The sequence below is a fragment of the Panthera pardus genome, unplaced genomic scaffold (genome assembly GCF_024362965.1).
Source record: "Panthera pardus isolate Hobbes unplaced genomic scaffold, ASM2436296v1 HiC_scaffold_2, whole genome shotgun sequence".
Lineage (NCBI taxonomy): Eukaryota > Metazoa > Chordata > Mammalia > Carnivora > Felidae > Panthera > Panthera pardus.
The window spans coordinates 21,381,605-21,401,483 of record NW_026526765.1 but is presented as its reverse complement, the minus strand read 5'-3'; the positions used below and the strand labels follow the sequence as shown (position 1 = coordinate 21,401,483).

The window sequence follows — 19,879 nt, the reverse complement described above, 5'->3', positions numbered from 1 at the left end:
CTAGAGAAAATCTGTGTGACCTTGGGTTTTACAATGAGTTTCTCGTTATCTACTTTATCATCGTCTATATTTATATAGGAAATAGGTGTTATTTGAAAACATGATGGCTAACACACTAACAATAACAGATTATCTAGTTCTAACTAATTCAAGAAATATAAACTGTCCATTTGTTTTTAAAATTACAGATACATAAAATGTACAATCCCTCTGCACAACAATATTCATCTACAGGGCATTCCATAAAGCCCAGTATACTCATAAAATAAATAGTTACAACAGCAGTCATCTAGTGATCAATTTACCAGATCCATATTATCAACAATGGATTTACACAACAATAATAAGTGTAGAGAAAAAGAGATCTATACAAATATACATGGAGGATTTTGCAATTAATTTATATATTGACACAACAATTTTGTGTAGGTAGAAATATAAAGATAGGATATATATCAGCTATATATAGTTACGTATGGGAATGATAAATCCCCAAATCAGTATAGTGATCATATATTTTCATAAGGGAGAAATGTGTCCATTATGACAATGAGTTTTGATTTTATTCATAATATTTTATTCCTTAAGCTAGAAGAAAGACATATAGTGTTCTATTAAAATATTTCCATTAAAATATTTGATTTCCATTAAAATATTTTCTTACACTGATCGCCTAAGAGTCAGGCTGTTAAGAAGCAACAGTCTCTCCTTTACCTGGTTGCCATCTTCTTGACAGCCACAAAGCAGCAGCCATGTGTGAGTGCATCTCTACCCATATTGGCCAGGCTGATGTCCAGACTGGCAATGCCTGCCAGGAGCTCTATTGTCTGGAACATGGCATCCAGTCCAGTGGTCAAATGCCAAGTGACAAGACCACTGGGGGAGGAGATGACTTCTTTAACACCTTCTTCAGTGAAACAGGTGCAACATACACTAACCTCAATAGGTTAACAGATTAAATTGTGTCCTCCATCACTGCTTCCCTCAGATTTCATGGAGCCCTAAATGTTGATATGACAGAATTCCAGACCAGCCTGGTGCCCTATCCTTGACTCCACTTCCCTCTAGCCTCATATGCTCCTGACGTCTCTGCTTACAAAGCCTACCATGAACAGCTTTCTGTAGCATAGATCACCTATGCATGCCTTGAGCCAGCCAACCAGATGGCGAAATGTGACTTTCGTCACAGTAAATACACGGTTTGCTATCTGTTGTACCATGGCAACATGGTGACCAAAGAATGACAGTGTTGCCATTGCCACCATTAAGACCAAGGATACCATCCAGTTTGTGGACTGGTGCTCCACAGACTTCAAAGTTGGCATTAATTACCAGCCTTCCACTGTGGTACCTGGTACCTGGTACCTGGCAAGCTGTGTGTATGCTGAGCAACACCACAGCCATTGCTGAAGCCTGGGTTCGCCCAGACCACAAGTTTGACCTAATATATGCCAAGTGTGCCTGTTATGTGGTGAAGGCATGGACACAGGAAAGCATTCTGAGGCCCATGAGGATATGGCTGCTCTTAAGAAGGATTGAGGAGGTTGGTGTGGATTTTGTTGAAAGAGAAGGTGAAGAAGGAGAGGAATATTAAAATGTCACAAAAGTGCTGCTTTTTATTTTAGTTTTTTTAACGTTTATTTATTACTGAGAGACAGAAAGAGACAGAGCATGAGGGGCAGAGAGAGAGGGGAGACACAGAATCCGAGGCAGGTTCCAGACTCCAAGCTGTCAGCACAGAGCCCAGCACGGGGCGCAAACCCACAAACCGCAAGAACATGACCTGAGCTGAAGTCGGACGCTTAACCGACTAAGCCACCCAGGTGCCCCCAAAGTGCTGCTTTTTATAGGGAAGCTTATTCTGTTTTAAACATTGAAAAGCTGTGCTCTGATTAGTTAATTTGTATGTAGCAGTGTATATTCTCACATACAATTACTGACCTATACTTTAAAATATAACACTTTGTTATAGGATCAACTTGTCCTTTACACATGACTACTCTTTGGAGAGGTTAAGTATGATCCAGGATTGCCATTGTTATTGGTCAGAACATGAGTCAAATTTTGGAAAGCAGATTTAGATGCCTCCGAGGAGAACACACTTTTGTTCAAATTGAGGGTAGTGGCTATACGAGACTTTCAAGTAAGATACAGCAGCTATGGTAAAATGAAAAACGGGCCATAAGTTATTCCTTTCTTTATATCTTTGCCCTTTGATATTACTCTTATATACTAACTCTGAGTTTGGCCATGGCAAGCACCACAGACAAAGGAAAAGTGGACATAAAGCAAGCAGGGCTTTGAAAGGCATTTGTCTTATTGCATTTGAAACCTTTCTACCATCATGTCACTAAGCCTGCGCAAGTCTTTTTCATCAATCTGATGCTCTGTTGGTAGATGGTTATGTTATTGACAGACAACTGAGTACCAACACACCAATGTGCTTCATTCCAAAACACCAGAAAACATTCTTGGCCAAGTCCAGCCAAATTGACAAGCCACAAACTCATAACTAAATAAATGACTGTTGTTATAAACATTACATTTGGGACAAAAAGTTTGGGGTCAAACAACTGTTATGCATGAAAAGCTAACTTATAGAACACAAAATAATATATATGTTGGGCTAATGAAAGAATTTACGTCTATTCTTGTACACTGATTTAAATCAGAAAAATTATTGAAAATTTAGCTCCATGTTTAGAAATGAGATATAAAAACATTTTTATCTAAACCCTTTATTGCTGATTTATATGTTAGTAACTTGCAAATAGCATTTTTAGATTAATTTAAGTTAAACTCATTTCTGTGTGCTAAAATACAAATCAAAATATTATTTTCACCGACCTATTAAATTTAGTATATTATTTACGCACAAATCTACCTGGTTCTTAATGATTCCAGCAAATAGCAAAACCACTTTGGTGATTAAATATTGTAACTACCAATAATTTAATCTTGTATCTCATTCCACATAGACAAATTAATCCAAATACACACATTTTAAATGATAATTTCTGAAAAAGTTAAATAAACCTATTTATACAAACTTGGAAGACAATTTAGTGCATGGTTTTAACGTTAAAATTATGTTTGATTACATCTACAAGACCTGTATTTAATCATGAACTATTTTAGCATGATAATCTATAATAAATGACAAGAAGTAATTTATACATTAAAATCTTATAAAATAAAAAGAAAAAATACTAACAGTGGTTTTTAAAGTTCACCAAAATAATAATTGAATAGTTTTTCATATAGTTTACTTGTATTTTTTCATTGATATATCACTTAAAAAATAGTCTTCACTGACAATTGAGCTCAAAATTAAAAATACTTCATAAAACTGGCATAAAGAAGTAGGAAAATATTTTTTCTTTTCATTCTTCATGAAGACTCAGATTAAATTTTAAATTTCAGATGCACTAGTATATTTTTATTTGAAATCTGCCTTTAATTTCTTCTTACTTTTCTCCTTCTTTATTCTGCACTTGTTAGCTATCTTGCCATTCTTTTCCTTTCTCTACCTCTCTGTCTCTGTCAGTCTCTCTCAGTCTCTATCAATTTAAGCTAATAGGTTTTTTTTCCTTTATCTCCAGTGATTGGCAAGTAAATTATTTCTTAGAATTGCTGCTATTTTGTATCCTCAATAATAAAGAAAGTAAATCACTATGATCACCATTTTTCCAATTAACAATGTATGTTTTGGGGGCCAAAGGAATCCTTATAGATGAGACACCTCCATTGCTCAGAGTAAACAAGGCTCTATTGGGGTGACAAGACAAGTCTACAGTCCTGAAGACTTATCTGTAACTTAGAGTATGAGAGAAGAATACATGCTTGTAATGAAGAAGGAATAAAAATAAGGAGGAATACAAGGAGATTAGCCAGACTCTAAACCTGAAGATTAAACTCTCTTGATTTGTAAGAGTTGAAGTTATAATCTAAGGTAAGAGTAAACTGTTGACACACAACATGTTCTTCCAGGACCTTTATCACTTTCCTCAATCATTTATCTTTCACTGGCATTTAGTTGGTCTAATTTAATCTTCTTTATTTCTAGTTAAGTCTTGTAATTTTAAAAATGAAAGTAAAAATTACATGCTTACAGATATGATTTCTATTCCCATTTCTTCCAAATATTTGATCTATGAATGTTGGAATTTTATCTGGTAGTAAAAAAGATATAATTTCACTGTATCACCTTCAAATTTTGAAGTTTACATGGATAATTTAAACAATCATTTAATTATAGGACAATGAAAAAATTTATACCTTGCAGTGACTATAAATTCTTATAAATTACAAATCTTATTTATTAAAACATATGCACAATAATTTAATGTAAAGATATATACGTTATATAAATACTTGGTTATATAATACTTGGAGTTCATATCTTTTAACTCCATAGTTTTAAAGATTTTTATTATAACTAAAATAAAATGTATAGCTAAAATAACCATAGTACTAACATAGCTATATTGAACTATACAGTTAAAGTAAAAAAAAGTACAATTAGACCAGTTACATTTTCTTATATTTTTACATATTAAAATCACAAAGAAATTGAAATTAGGATCTCAAAGAGATACCTACATTCCCATGTTCATTTCAGCTATATTCACAATATCCAAGATATGGAAGCAATCTAAATCTACCTTGATGAACACATAAATAATTTGTGGTATATAAACACAATGGGATATTACTTACCCTTAAAAAAGAAGGAAATATTGTCATTTGCAACAATATGAATAAGCCCAGAGGATATTATGTCCAGTGAAATAAGCCAGACACAGAATGACAAATACCAAATGTTCTTACTTACATGTGTAATCTAATATAGTCAAACTCATAGAAGCAGAGGGTAGAAAGGTGGTTGCCAAACAGGGGGAAATGGGGGAGGTGAGGATCAAAGAATACAAAGTTATACTTATGCAAAATAAATAATTCTGTAGATCTTCTATATAGTGCTTATAGTTAGCAATAATTATTGTACACTTAACATTTGCTAAAAAGGTAGATATTATGGTGTTATAATTAAATATAATAATAATAATAATAATAATAATAATAATAATAATATCAAGGGGCAGGATGAAACTTTAGGAGATGATTTATAGGTCTATAACGTTGATGGTTTCATGCATGTATATTTATCCTCAAACTCATCTAATTGTAGACATTAAATACATACAGCTTCTTACATGTTAAGCATAACTCAATAAAGTGATTTAAAAATTGAATTACTGGAAGATGGTGGGTAGGAGGACGCTGGGCTTACCACGTCCTGTTGATCACTTAGATTCCACCTACACCTGCCTAGATAACCCAGGAAACCACCAGAAGACTAGCAGAATGGATTCTCCGGAGCCAAGCCTAGACTAGAGGTCCATGGAAGAGGGTAGGAAGGGCGGAGAGGCAGAGCACGCTACAGGGACAGGTGGGAGGGAGCCAGGGTGGAGGGGCTGCCCGCCAGCAAAGCAGAGGCCCCGAGTCTGGCTTGCAAAAGTGGAGGGGCCAGACAGAGTGTGTTCGAACAGCAAGCGGGACATAACATCTGGAAGGTTATAAGTTAACAGCTCTGCTCTGAGAGCGGGAGGGCTGGAGGACAACAGGAGGGAGAGTTGTTGAGCCCTGAACAATAGAGAGCAGCTTGGTGGGGAACAAAGGCACTTGCCAACACCATCTCCCTCATCCATCCCCCAGCCAAAATCCCAAAGGGAACCAGTTACTGTCAGGGAACTTGCTTGCACTGCGCAAACACCCAACACTGTGCTTCTGTGGATCCATCCCTCCAGGGGCGGGTCTAACTCCCTCCGGGTGCCACAGGGCCCCTCCCGAAGCGGTTCACCTCATGATAAGCGAGCTGAGCCTGCCCCTCCCGCCCCTATGCACCTTGCTGATCCATCCCAGCTAACATGCCAGATCCCCAGCACCACAAGCCTGGCAGTGTGCAAGTAGCCCAGACAGGCCAGGCCACCCCACAGTGAATCCCGCCCCTAGGAGAGGGAAAGAGAAGGCACACATCAGTCTGACTGTGGCCCCAGCAGTGGGCAGGGGGCAGACATCAGGTCTGACTGCGGCCCCGCCCACCAATGCAAGTTATTCAAGACAGCACAGGGGAAGTGCCCCACAGTCCCACACCACTCCAGGGACTATCCAAAATGATGAAACGGAAGAATTCCCCTCAGAAAAACCTCCAGGAAATAACGAAAGCTAACGAACTGATCAAAAATGATTTAAACAATGTAACAGAAAGTGAATTTAGAGTAATAGTCATAAAATTAATCGTTGGGCTTGAAAACAGTATAAAGGACAGCAGAGAATCTATTGCTACAGAGATCAAGGAACTAAGGAACAGCCAGGAGGAGCTAAAAAATGCTATTAATGAGCTGCAAAATAATGGAGACGACCACAGCTTGGATTGAAGAGGCAGAGGAAAGAATAGGTGAACTAGAAGATAAAATTATGGAAAAAGAAGAAGCTGAGAAAAAGAGAGAAAAAAAAAATCCAGGAGTATGAGGGGAAAATTAGAGAACTAAGTGATGCACTAAGGAGAAATAATATACGCATAATTGGTATTGCACAGGAGGAAGAGAGAGGGAAAGGTGCTGAAGGTGTACTTGAAGAAATAATAGCTGAGAACTTCCTGGATCTGGGGAAGGAAAAAGGCATTGAAATCCAAGACGCACATAGAACTCCCTTCAGACGTAACTTGAATCGATGTTCTGCACGACATATCATACTGAAATTGGCAAAATACAAGGATAAAGAAAAAATTCTATAAGCTGCTAGGGATAAACATACGCTCTAACATATAAAGGGAGACTGATAAGACTCGTGACGGATCTCTCTACTGAAACTTGTCAGGCCAGAAAGGAATGGCAGGAAATCTTCAATGTGATGAACAGAAAAAATATGCAGCCGAGAATCCTCTATCCAGCAAGTCTGTCATTTAGAATAGAAGGAGAGATAAACATCTTCCCAAACAAACAAAAACTGAAGGAATTCATCACCACTAAACCAGCCCTACAAGAGATCCTAAGGGGGATCATGTGAGACAAAGTATGAGAGACATCGCTACAAGCATGAAACCTACAGACATCACAATGACTCTAAACCCCTATCTTTCTATAATAACACTGAATGTAAATGGACTAAATGTGCCAACAAAAAGACATAGGGTATCAGAATGGATAAAAAAACAAGACCCATCTATTTGCTGTCTACAAGAGACTCATTTTAGATCTGAGGATACTTTCAGATTGAAAATGAGGGGATGGAGAACTATTTATCATGCTACTGGAAGACAAAAGAAAGCTGGAGAAGCCATACTCACATCAGACAAACTAGACTTTAAATTAAAGGCTGTAACAAGAGATGAAGGAGGGCATTATATAATAATTACAGGGTCTATTCATCAAGAAGAACTGACAATTATAAATGTCTATGTGCCGGATACGGGAGCCCCCAAATATATAAAATAATTACTGACAAACATAAGCAACCTTATTGACAAGAATGTGGTAATTGCAGGAGACTTTAATACTCCACTTACAACAATGGATAGATCATCTAGACACAGGATCAAGAAAGAAACAAGGGCCCTGAATGATACACTGGATCAGATGGACTTGACAGATATATTTAGAACTCTGCATCCCAAAGAAACAGAATATACTTTCTTCTCGAGTGCACATGGAACATTCTCCAAGATAGATCATATACTGGGTCACAAAACAGCCCTTCATAAGTATACAAGAATTGAAATCATACCATGCATACTTTCAGACCACAATGCTATGAAGCTTGAAATCGACCACAGGAAAAAGTCTGGAAAACCTCCAAAAGCAAGGAGGTTAAAGAACACCCTACTAAAGAATGAATGGATCAACCAGGCAATTAGAGAAGAAATTTAAAAATATATGGAAACAAACGAAAGTGAAAATACAACAATCCAAACGCTTTAGGATGCAGCGAAGGCAGTCCTGAGAGGAAAATACATTGCAATCCAGGTCTATCTCATGAAACAAGAAACATCCCAAATACAAAATCTAACAGTACACCTAAAGGAAATAGAAGCAGAACAGCAAAGACACCCTAAACCCAGCAGAAGAAGAGAAATAATAAAGATCAGAGCAGAAATAAACAATATAGAATCTAAAAAAACTGTAGAGCAGATCAATGAAACCAAGAGTTGGTTTTGTGAAAAAATAAAAAAAAATTGGCAAACCTCCAGCCAGGCTTCTCAAAAAGAAAAGGGAGATGACCCAAATAGATAAAATCATGAATGGAAATGGAATTATTACAACCAATCCCTCAGATACACAAGCAATTATCAGGGAATACTATGAAAAATTATATACTAACAAACTGGACAACCTGGAAGAAATGGACAAATTCCTAAACACCCACAAACTTCCAAAACTCAAACTGGAGGAAATAGAAAGCTTGAACGGACCCAGAGCCAGCAAAGAAATTGAATCGGTTATCAAAAATCTCCCAACAAATAAGAGTCCAGGACCAGATGGCTTCCCTGGGAATTCTACCAGACATTTAAAGCAGAGATAATACCTATCCTCCTCAAACTATTCCAAAAAACAGAAAGGGAAGGAAAACTTCCAGACTCATTCTATGAAGCCAGTATTACTTTGATTCCTAAACCTGACAGAGACCCAGTAAAAAAAAAGAGAACTACAGGCCAATATCCCTGGTGAATATGGATGCAAAAATTCTCAATAAGATACTAGCAAATCGAATTCAATAGCATATAAAAAGAATTATTGACCGTGATCAAGTGGGATTCATTCCTGGGATGCAGGGCTGGTTCAACATTCACAAATCAATGTGATACATCACATTAATAAAAGAAAAGATAAGAACCATACGATCCTGTCAATCAACGCAGAAAAAGCATTGGACAAAATTCAGCATCCTTTCTTAATAAAAACCCTCGAGAAAGTCAGGATAGAAGGAACATACTTAAAGATCATAAAAGCCATTTATGAAAAGCCCACAGCTAACATCATCCTCAATGGGGAAAAACTGAGAGCTTTTCCCCTGAGATCAGGAACACGACAGGGATGTCCATTCTTACCGCTGTTGTTTAACATGGTGTTGGAAGTTCTAGCAACAGCAATCAGACAACAAAAGGAAATCAAAGGCATCCAAATTGGCAAAGATGAAGTCAAGCTTTCACTTTTTGCAGATGACATGATATTACACATGGAAAACCCGATAGACTCCACCAAAAGTCTGCTAGAACTGATACATGAATTCAACAAAGTTGCAGGATACAAAATCAATGTACAGAAATCAGTTGCATTCTTATACACTCATAATGAAGCAACAGAAAGACAAATAAAGAAACTGATCCCATTCACAATCGCATCAAGAAGCATAAAATACCTAGGAATAAATCTAACCAAAGATGTAAAAGATCTGTATGCTGAAAACTATAGAAAGCTTATGAAGGAAACTGAAGAAGATATAAGGAAATGGAAAAACATTCTGTGCTCATGGGTTGGAAGAATAAATATTGCCAAAATGTCAATACTACCCAAAGCTATATACACATTCAATGCAATCCCAATCAAAATTGTACCAGCATTCTTCTCGAAGCTAGAACAAGCAATCCTAAAATTCATATGGAACCACAAAAGGCCCCGAATAGCCAAAGTAATTTTGAAGAAGAAGACCAAAGCAGGAGGCATCACAGTCCCAGACTTTAGCCTCTACTACAAAGCTGTAATCATCAAGACAGCATGGTATTGACACAAAAACAGACACATAGACCAATGGAATAGAACAGAAACCCCAGAACTAGACCCATAAAAGTATGGCCAACTAATCTTTGACAAAGCGGGAAAGAACATCCAATGGAAAAAAGACAGTCTCTTTAACAAATGGTGCTGGGAGAACTGGACAGCAACATGCAGAAGAATTAAACCGGACCACTTTCTTACACCATTCACAAAGATAAACTCAAAATGGATAAAGGACCTGACTATGAGACAGGAAACCATCAAAACCCTAGAGGAGAAAGCAGGAAAAGACCTCTCTGACCTCAGCCGCAGCAATTTCTTATGTGACACATCCCCAAAGGCAAGGGAATTCAAAGCAAAAATGAACTATTGGGACCTCATGCAGATAAAAAGCTTCTGCACAGCAAAGGAAACAATCAACAAAACTAAAAGGCAACCAATGGAATGGGAAAAGATATTTGTAAATGACATATCAGACAAAGGGCTAGTATCCAAAATCTATAAAGAGCTCACCAAACTCCACACCCGAAAAACAAATAATTCAGTGAAGAAATGGCAGAAGACATGAATAGACACTTCTCTAAAGAAGACATCCAGATGGCCAACAGGCACATGAAAAGATGCTCAACATTGCTCCTCATCAAGGAAATACAAATCAAAACCACACTCAGATATCACCTCACGCCAGTCAGAGTGGCCAAAATGAACAAATAAAGAGACTATAGATGCTGGCGAGGATGTGGAGAAACGGGAACCCTCTTGCACTGTTGGTGGGAATGCACACTGGTGCAGCCACTCTGGAAAACAGTGTGGAGGTTCCTCAAAAAATTAAAAATAGACCTACCCTATGACCCAGCAGTAGCACTGCTAGGAATTTACCCAAGGGATACAGGAGTACTGATGCATACGGGCGCTTGTACCCCAATGTTTATAGCAGCACTCTCAACAATAGCCAAATTGTGGAAAGAGCCTAAATGTCCATCAACTGATCAATGGATAAAGAAACTGTGCTTTATATACACAATGGAGTACTACGTGGCAATGAGAAAGAATGAAATATGGTCCTTTGTAGCAACGGGGATGGAACTGGAGAGTGTGATGCTAAGTGAAATAAGCCATACAGAGAAAGACAGATACCATATGGTTTCACTCTTATGTGGATCCTGAGAAACTTAACAGAAACCCATGGGGGAGGGGAAGGAAAAAAAAAGAGGTTAGAGTGGGAGAGAGCCAAAGCATAAGAGACTCTTAAAAAGTGAGAACAAACTGAGGGTTGATGGGGAGTGGGAGGGAGAGGAGTAGGTGATGGATATTGAAGAGGGCATCTTTTGGGATGAGCACTGGGTGTTGTATGGAAACCAATTTTAGAATAAATTTCATATATTAAGGAAAATAAATAAAGAAAGTTAAAAAATTAAAAAAATTAAAAAAATTAAAAAAAATAAAAATTGAATTACTGTGGTTGTTTTCACACTATCTACCTATTGATGAATTTTAACATGTTTAGATCATCTCTCTCTCACACACACTCACCACCCACATACAAATAGTTTTACACTAGCTAGAAAATAATTTTAGATTAGGCATCTACTTCATGTATTTATTTATTTTGTTTGTTTATATTAAATATAATTTATTGTCAAGTTGGTTTCCATACAAAACCCAGTGTTCATCCCAACAGGTACCCTCCTCAATGACCACAACCCACTTTCCCCTCTCCCCCACCTCCCATCAACCCTCAGTTTTTTCTCAGTATTTAAGAGCCTCTTGTGGTTTGCCTCCTTCCCTCTCTGTAACTTTTTTCCCCCTTCTCCTCCCCCATAGACTTCTGTAAAGTTTTTCAGGATCCACATATGAGTGAAGACATATGATATCTGTCTTTCTCTGCCTGACTTATTTCACTTAGCATCACACTCTCTAGTTCCATCCACATTGCTACAAAAAGCCATATTTCATTCTTTCTCATTGCCAAGTAATATTCCATTGTGTATATAAACCACAATTTCTTTATCCATTGATCAGTTGATGGATATTTAGGCTCTTTCCATAGTTTGGCTATTGTTGAAAGTGCTGCTATAAACATTGGGGTACAAGTGATCCTATATATTAGCACTCCTATATCCCTTGGATAAATTCCTAGCAGTACTACTGCTGTGTCATAGGGTAGTCTATTTTTGATATTGGGGGGAACCTCCACACTGTTTTCCACAGTGGATGCACCAGTTTGCATTCCCACCAATAGTGCAAGAGGGTTCCCGTTTCTCCACATCCTCTCCGGCATCTATAGTCTCTTTATTTGTTCATTTTAGCATTCTGACGTTGAGCATCTTTTCATGTGCCTGTTGGCCATCTGGATGTCTTCTTTAGAAAAGTGTCTATTCATGTCTTCTGCCCATCATTTAAAAATGTCAAGAGACTTTGCGTGGACTCAGAAGGATAGCAAGCAAATAAAAGAAAATATATGTATGGATATACTTTTTGTTATAAGAATAATAAAAGAAAATAAACCTAAAATATGTCATTGCAAAATTCAGTAGAATGAAAAATTTTAACATAAACTTACAAAGAAAATGTATAGGATATATTTATTGCAGAAATTCAAAGACTGTTAAAAAGGATCTGCTTTGCAAATTAAATGTTTTTTAAAAAACAAAACAAAAACTAGTGAACCATGAGAAAAATAAACCCATGAATAAAATATAAAATGTTATAAAAATAACACTGATGACACAATTAATAAAAAAATTCCCATCTTGGAAAAAATAGATAAGTAGAGTTTAACCTATGAACCAAATGAGAAATATACTTTTAAAATGCAGAGAAAGAGTGCCTGGGTGGCTCTGTGGGTTAAGCCTCCGACTGTTGGTATAGGCTCAAGTCATGATCTCACGGTTTATGACTTCAAGGCCCGCATAGGGTTTTAAGTGGACAGTGCGAAGGCTTCTTGGGATTCTCTCTCTCTCTCTCTCTCTCTCTCTCTCCCCCCCTGTCTCTCATTCTCTCTCTATCTATCTCAAAATAAATAAATAAAAACTGCAAAACAATATTTTTAAAAATGCAGAGAAAAGGGGAGCTCCAGTTTGGGAATGGCTGGGTGGCTCAGTTGGTTAAGCATTTGACTTTGGCTCAGGTCATAATCTCACGGTTCACGAGTTCAAGCCCCACTCCAGGCTCTCTGCTGTCATCAGGGAGCCTGCTTCAGATCCTCTGTCCCCTCTCTCTCATTGCCCCCCTCTCCTGCTGGTTCTCTCTCTCTCTCTCAAAAGAAATAAATAATCTTAAAAAATAATTTCAAAACTGCAGACAAAAGGAAAAGATAAAGATGATAGGAGAGACAATGTTAGGTAAATATAATTCATAGCTGGAATAAATCTACAAATAACCAGAACCCCAGAAGTAAAAAAATTACAAATGAAGCAGTAAAAATAGTACTGAAATAAAACTAAAATTGTTACACCTAAAACAAATCAGAAAAGCAGTTTGGAAGATGCATATTCATGGAGCAGAGAGGGAATCAAAAATATATATTGTAATTTTAAAAATTTAAGAGTAAAAGAAATATCAAAGGACTTCAGTAACATATACACTGAATTTTTATTGGTGAAATCTGCAAAAGATCACTTGCCATTTATTATATTGTCTTCCAAAGTTTGCAAATTAAATATTCCATTTTAAAATGAGACATTTTTCATATTTGCTATTGTTGAATAGTTTGTAGCCAAAAAATAATCCCAATGAGAATTAGAAAAGCAGATTAAACATGAACATAAAGAACAAACAATCTTCGGTTTAAAGATCTATGAGATCTTCTGAGGCAGCCAGGATTTGAAGGACCAGATGTGAAAAGAATGGCTCATTTATGTTAGTCAAGCTCAACTTTCTGCACCTGCTCTTCTTATCTGAGTATTTGCTGGCACTTGGCTTGGGGCAAAATCTAAGAAGCTTGGCATAGTGGTGTTAATAGAAGTGAAAGCACTGCTTTAGACAATCTCATGGACTTGGGGCCAGAAAAACTTCATTTTAGGATTATAAAAGCAGTCGGGATATTAGAGACCAAAATTCCAGAGAGAAAAGAGGTACACAGACCTCCAGAGTATACTCTCTTTTTCCAAGTAATGGTTTTAACTGTCCGTGAAGATTTTGTTATTTTTAGTATCCTTACAGCACCAAGGTAATGCAAAATCTGAGTTCTGTGTCAGTCAAGAACAAACTATAAATATCAATACTAGGCTCCAAGTTGAAACGACAACTATATCTAAGGATTAGGGTAAATCAGAAGATGACTGAGGTATACTTAGTCTACAAATCTGCCTTGATTAGGTATGGTTCCTGATTATTTCTTCTTTAAAAAAAATTTTTAATGTTTATTTACTTTTGAGAGAGACTGAGCTAAGTGGGGTGGGGCAGAGAGGGAAGACCCAGAATCTCAAGTCTCCAGGCTCTGAGCTGTCAGAGCAGAGCCGATGCAGGGCTCAAATCCACGAACCCCAAGATCATAACCTGAGCTGATGTCAGATGCTTGACTGACTGAGCCACCCAGGCACCCCAATTCCTGATTGTTTCTAAGTGATCTGTGCCCATGGTGATTATCAGAGATGAGGTGAATCCTTTCTGTGGGGAGTAATGGGATTTATAGCTTCCAAAAATTTCTCATACAAAATGTCTAGCATCCAATAAAAAATATAGCAGTTTTTCCTTTAATAGCAATTGAGAAACTTACTAAAAATTCATAGAAATGCAAAGGACCAAAATCGTTGAAACAATTTTCACTTCAGGACCCAAGCTACAAGATGGCAAGAATTACTATAAAGCTCCAATAATTAAGTCTTTTTGGTATTGGTTCAAGACATGAATATAGACCAAAGAAATGATATATTAAATAGGCCTAAGGATTCTTAATTTGACAAAATCTCTTTAAAAGACAGTGGGTAAATTAAGACATTTTTAATAAATAATGCTGGGTAAATAACCATGTAAACACATAGCTACACAATAAGTCTTCAAGAAGAACAAAAATACATAGGTTAAAAACATAGACACTACACATACCTACCAAAATGGCTACATTAAAAGAGACAGATACTAACATGTAGATAATAAGTAATGCTGAGTACTAGTCAAGGTATGAAACAACTGGAACTCTCTTACACTGGTGACAGCCTAAGTTGGGACAACTGCTTTGGAAAATTATCTGGCAGTATATTAAAAAACTAAGCATACACAAATCACATTCATTCATCACATAATTCTCCAAAAGAAAGGTCTATGTATTACCAAGACATACACAAGCATGTTTCTAGCCACATAATTTATAAGAGAAATGTTCAAGCAACTTATTTATTGATTGCAGTGCATTCAGATAATAATAATAATAATAAAGATAATGATATTGAAATAAGCCAGATGCCAAGCACAGAAATGAACATGGAACATGATTCCATTTATAGAAAGTTCAAAATTGGAAAATTCAGATTTAGAAGTCAAAATATTGGTTGTTCTCAGATGTATTAATCATTAGCATGAGGTGAAGGGAGAATTTGAATGTTGGTAATGTATGTCTTGATGAAGATGTGATTCAAGGATAAGTTTACTTTGGAAAAATTCATGGAGCTGTACATTTAAGATTTGTTCGAGTTGTTTTTTGAAACTGAAAAAAGTCTACCGAGATTAGGAACATTTATCTTCTAGGGATAGCTATTAAAAGTACCTTTTCCTTTTTTTTTTTCTTAAAAATTTTTTAATGTTTATTTTTGAGAGAGAGATGGAGACACAGAATCCGAAGCAGGCTCCAGGCTCTGAACTGTCAGCACAGAGCCTGATGTGGGGCTCAAATTCATGAGTGGCAGGATCATGACCTGAGCCAAGGTTGGCCACTTAACCAACTGAGCCACCCAGGCGCACCCCCCACTGCTTTTTTTCCCCTTTTTAAGAGTTTTTGGAATTTTTAAAAATTTCCAGTAAGAGAATACATTGTTATTAATTTGAGACTAAAACTCTGCACTAAATAATAATTAATTATAATAATAATAAATAAAACTAGAGCATCAGAAAAAATGGGGTGCAGCAGGGGGAGATGAGTGGCAAAATGGCACAGATGTTGCTAGGGTAAAAAAGGACATCTACTTCAATGACTACATCTTGATAGGTGAATATTCCTACATGTGAAATAAAGCTGGCTATATCCCCCAAGTAATAACACTAGATAAACACATACATACTCAGTTACCTTTAAAACTATTTCCTCCTTGCTCTTGGGTGTAAGCAAACTGCAGCCTACTGCATTTTGGTAATATTGTCTTCAGTGAAATTTGCATTTGTTTAACTTGAGGAACAAGATAATAGGTGAACTGAATCCAAACATAACTAAAAATACCAGACAATGTCACACACATGTTCTATGTTTCCAAGTTATTTTTTGCGGTTGTTGTTAAATAAAAATAACAGCCTCTTAAAAGCAATATGAATAAGATGGGGCTACAACACGTGATAATAAGCTATAAAACATTTTTTCTCTAGCCAAAATGAAAAGCACATACATTGTGACATACTTTTTCTCTGACTCTAGATTTTCAGAGTAGGAAGATTTGTTAAGAACAACCCGGGGAGACAAAACAGGCATAATGGGCCTAGCCTGTACTTTAGAAAAATATACTTCATAGGCACTTAACAGACATTGAGTCATGCGTTACTCATCTAAATGTGCTCTGTCTTTGTAAACATTGAGTTTACATGCGAAAATTAAGAAAATGTTCCATGCAGATTGCAAGACATAAATGTGTTACATAATTCTGCCTAGCTTTCTTGAGATACCAATGTTCCCTGTCTGCCTTTTGGCTGTTACTTTGTGGAACATTTATTTTTGTTTTCATAAGCCCTTTAAATAAAAAGCCATTTAATCCAGTCATCTGAAGCATAACATATGCTTTTTCAAGGTTATCAAAATATCTTACTTTTCTTTTAAAGGATCTTAACTATGCAATTCCAGTTTTGGGCTTTCTTCCAAACAAGACTAAAATAGACTTGCAGTTGCACAATAAACAAGAGTTGCTAATTGCCAATTTTGTAGAATATCTTACAAAAAAGGAATATCACTTCAAATGTGTTTTGATGGAACTTTTTCCTCTCTATTCATCTTGTTTCTGATAACTCAGGACTATTTCTTTGCACTTGTGCATTTGAATTTTGCCTATGTTTTGAAAGACAAGTTTCTTTTGTTTAATTTTCTCTTCACTAATGCATTTTATTCCTTTCTATTCTTGTGTAAGAATGTAGTAGTTTTCAAAATTTGTAATTTATCTTCATAACATTATGCCTATGTGTTCATATTCAAGTAGAAACTAAGAGTCTTAAAAGCCGTGATTAAAGCAAATGACTTACAACAATATAATCAATAGAGTTTTTGCTTCCAGTTATTCACCAGTGTGTGGATGTTGCCCTCTGTTTTATTTAAATTCACTGCTCCAGACTCCTATGTGCTTTATTTTGAGATAAAAGCCATCTTTAAGAATGCCCAACTGCCACTAAGGATTAAAATAACATTTATTTGTTCCATTTCTCCTAGCCTTTTTTTTTAAATGTTTGTTTGTTTGTTTATTTATTTATTTATTTATTTATTTATTTATAGGGAGAGAGAGAGCACGCACACAAGCAGGGAAAGGGACAGAGAGAGAGAGGAGGGAGAGAATCCCAAGCAGGCTTCACATGTCAGCTTGGAACATGACTTGGGGCTTGATCCCATGGACCATGAGATCATGACCTGAGCCGAAATCAAGAGTTGGATGCTTAACCAAATGAGCCACCCAGGCGCCACTCCATTTCTTACATTTTTAACTGTGGGTTCTATAAAATGGATTATTTTCACCTTGTGATTTATAAGAAAAGTTTGGAAAAATAAGAATATACGTGAAATTAATTATATATTAAAATCAAGAGAAACATTTATCATTAATAAGTTTATTTGAACATGACCCTGATACCTTCTTCAATGAATTTTTTCTGAAGAAAATGATGAAGTACTTTTATACTGCATATGTAGTAGTTACGTAACATATAGTCTCCCAAACAAATTTCCGTGGCTAGCTTTCCCAGAATACAGAATATTTGTTATAGATTGGTGAACTACTGAGCTGTCAGTCAATTCAGAATGTTTTTGTATATTGTTCTTTGCTTCAACCACCTCCCCTCATCCCTTAATCTTTCTCCCACTCATATTTATATTTCAACCTAAATTTATAAGTAATTTTAATAATCCTTAATTTCTTAAACTAGGTGAATTCCCTAGCTGTATGTTCCCAATATAACTCCTCTGTACTTTCTGTGTAATATGTACAGCATATTAGACCTGCAATAATGTCTTCATTTTAGGGTCTTCCCAATGGTCTGCAGTCTTTAGGTGGAATATTTATCTACAGTTGCAGGAGCTAGAAACTTTGTTGTTACCTCTATCTTTCTCTTCTCAATATCTATCATTAATAGATAGGTTGATAAATATTAATGTGTTAAATGACAGTCTAGTGCTTTATGTGAGGGAGAAAGTTCATAGCCAGGTTTTTGTGCCTCACATCAGATTATATATATATTTGAAAGAACGAAATATGAAGAGAGGAAGTAAAATTTCTGAGGCAACTCAGGCCAAAAGCGGCTTGAGGCATATTTGCATAAACCATGCTTTGGATTTAGAGATGGATCTCCATATTCGAACCAGGGAAAGCGCCACTGCTAGTGATGGAGAAGCCCAGGTCAGTCTGACCAACTCCAGGAAGCCGTCAGTGGAGCGGTTTTATGAAGGTCGCGTGACTACTACCTATTTCCATTCCAAGCCGCAGGGGCAAGGCCAGAGATTGGCTTACAATTCCAATAGAGAAGATGGCATGTTGGAGGTTGGAGCTGCAGTGCCTGCCAGTATCTCCTGATGCCTCGAAGCAAAGTCTATGGCATAGCTCCTGACTCTGCAGACCCAGCCAGCATTTCCTCTCCAGAGGCGATTTCCTCATGCATGCCACATGCTAATTCAAAACCATGCAGGGAGGCAATGAGGTGCGGGTTGACATATATATAAATAATTGTTACAAGATACTAAGTCTTTTTAATGGGGTAGTGAGGAACTATTTAGAAGCTAAAATAGGAAAATAGAGAGCATCTACCTCACTTTAACATAGCCTGTAACACAAGTGAAGTGCCAGGGAATGTAGATATAGATATAAATATAAATATAAATATAAATATAAATATAAATATAAATATAAATATAAATATAAATAATATAAATAGCTTCCCGTCGGGAAACCTGCCATGAAGACCATGTCCTCAGGGTACTGTCAGATTTCAGTTAGGGGAGGGTGTGAGGGGAATGTCCAGCGAACAGCTGAGGATATATGAAGGGACATGGCTGATGACAGCTTGTCGGTTAGAGGCAATACACAACAGAAGGTCTTAGAGGAAGGGGAAAGGTAGACAATTAGGACAGATTAGTAAGTGTGTAGAACAGAATCTAAGTGATGACGGACAACTGGGGTAGGGGGGATTAAGAACTGCAGAGCTGGTACAGTGAGCATAATGCCATTCGTGAGAGCCTATTCCCTCAATCTTTTGGAGGAGGAGTATTAAAACAAGAGAAATGGCTCATGTGGCTTTATATAAAAATCCTTCAAGAGGCATCTGGGTGGCTCAGTCAGTTAAGCTCAGCTCAGGCCATGATCTTACAGCTCTTGAGTTTGAGCCAAGCGTTGGGCTCTGTGCTGAAATCTCAGAGCCTGGAGCCTGCTTCGGATTCTGTCTCTGTCTCTCTCTGCCTCTCCCCCACCTCACCTCTTCTCTCTTTCTCTCTCCCTCCCTCTCTCTCTCTCAAATGTAAATAAACATTAAAACAAAATTTAAAAACCTTCAAGAGGAATCTGGGTGTAGGCAGTTTCAATGACTTCATATATGAAGGCTTCTCTTAAAATCAATCTGCATGAAGACAGAAAGAAATGGAAAAAGATTCCATGCTCCTGGATAGGAAGAACAAATATTGTTGAAATGTCAATACTGCCCAAAGCAATCTATATATTCAACGCAATCCCTATCAAAGTAACACCAGCATTCTTCACAGAGCTAGAATAAACAAT

The 19,879-nt window shown here is 36.8% G+C and overlaps 1 pseudogene; it reads left to right on the top strand.

The window, feature by feature from the left end:
- Window positions 1-752: 752 nt before the first annotated feature.
- Window positions 753-1,594, top strand: LOC109267667 (tubulin alpha-1A chain-like; annotated as a pseudogene).
- The last annotated feature ends 18,285 nt before the right edge of the window (window positions 1,595-19,879 follow it).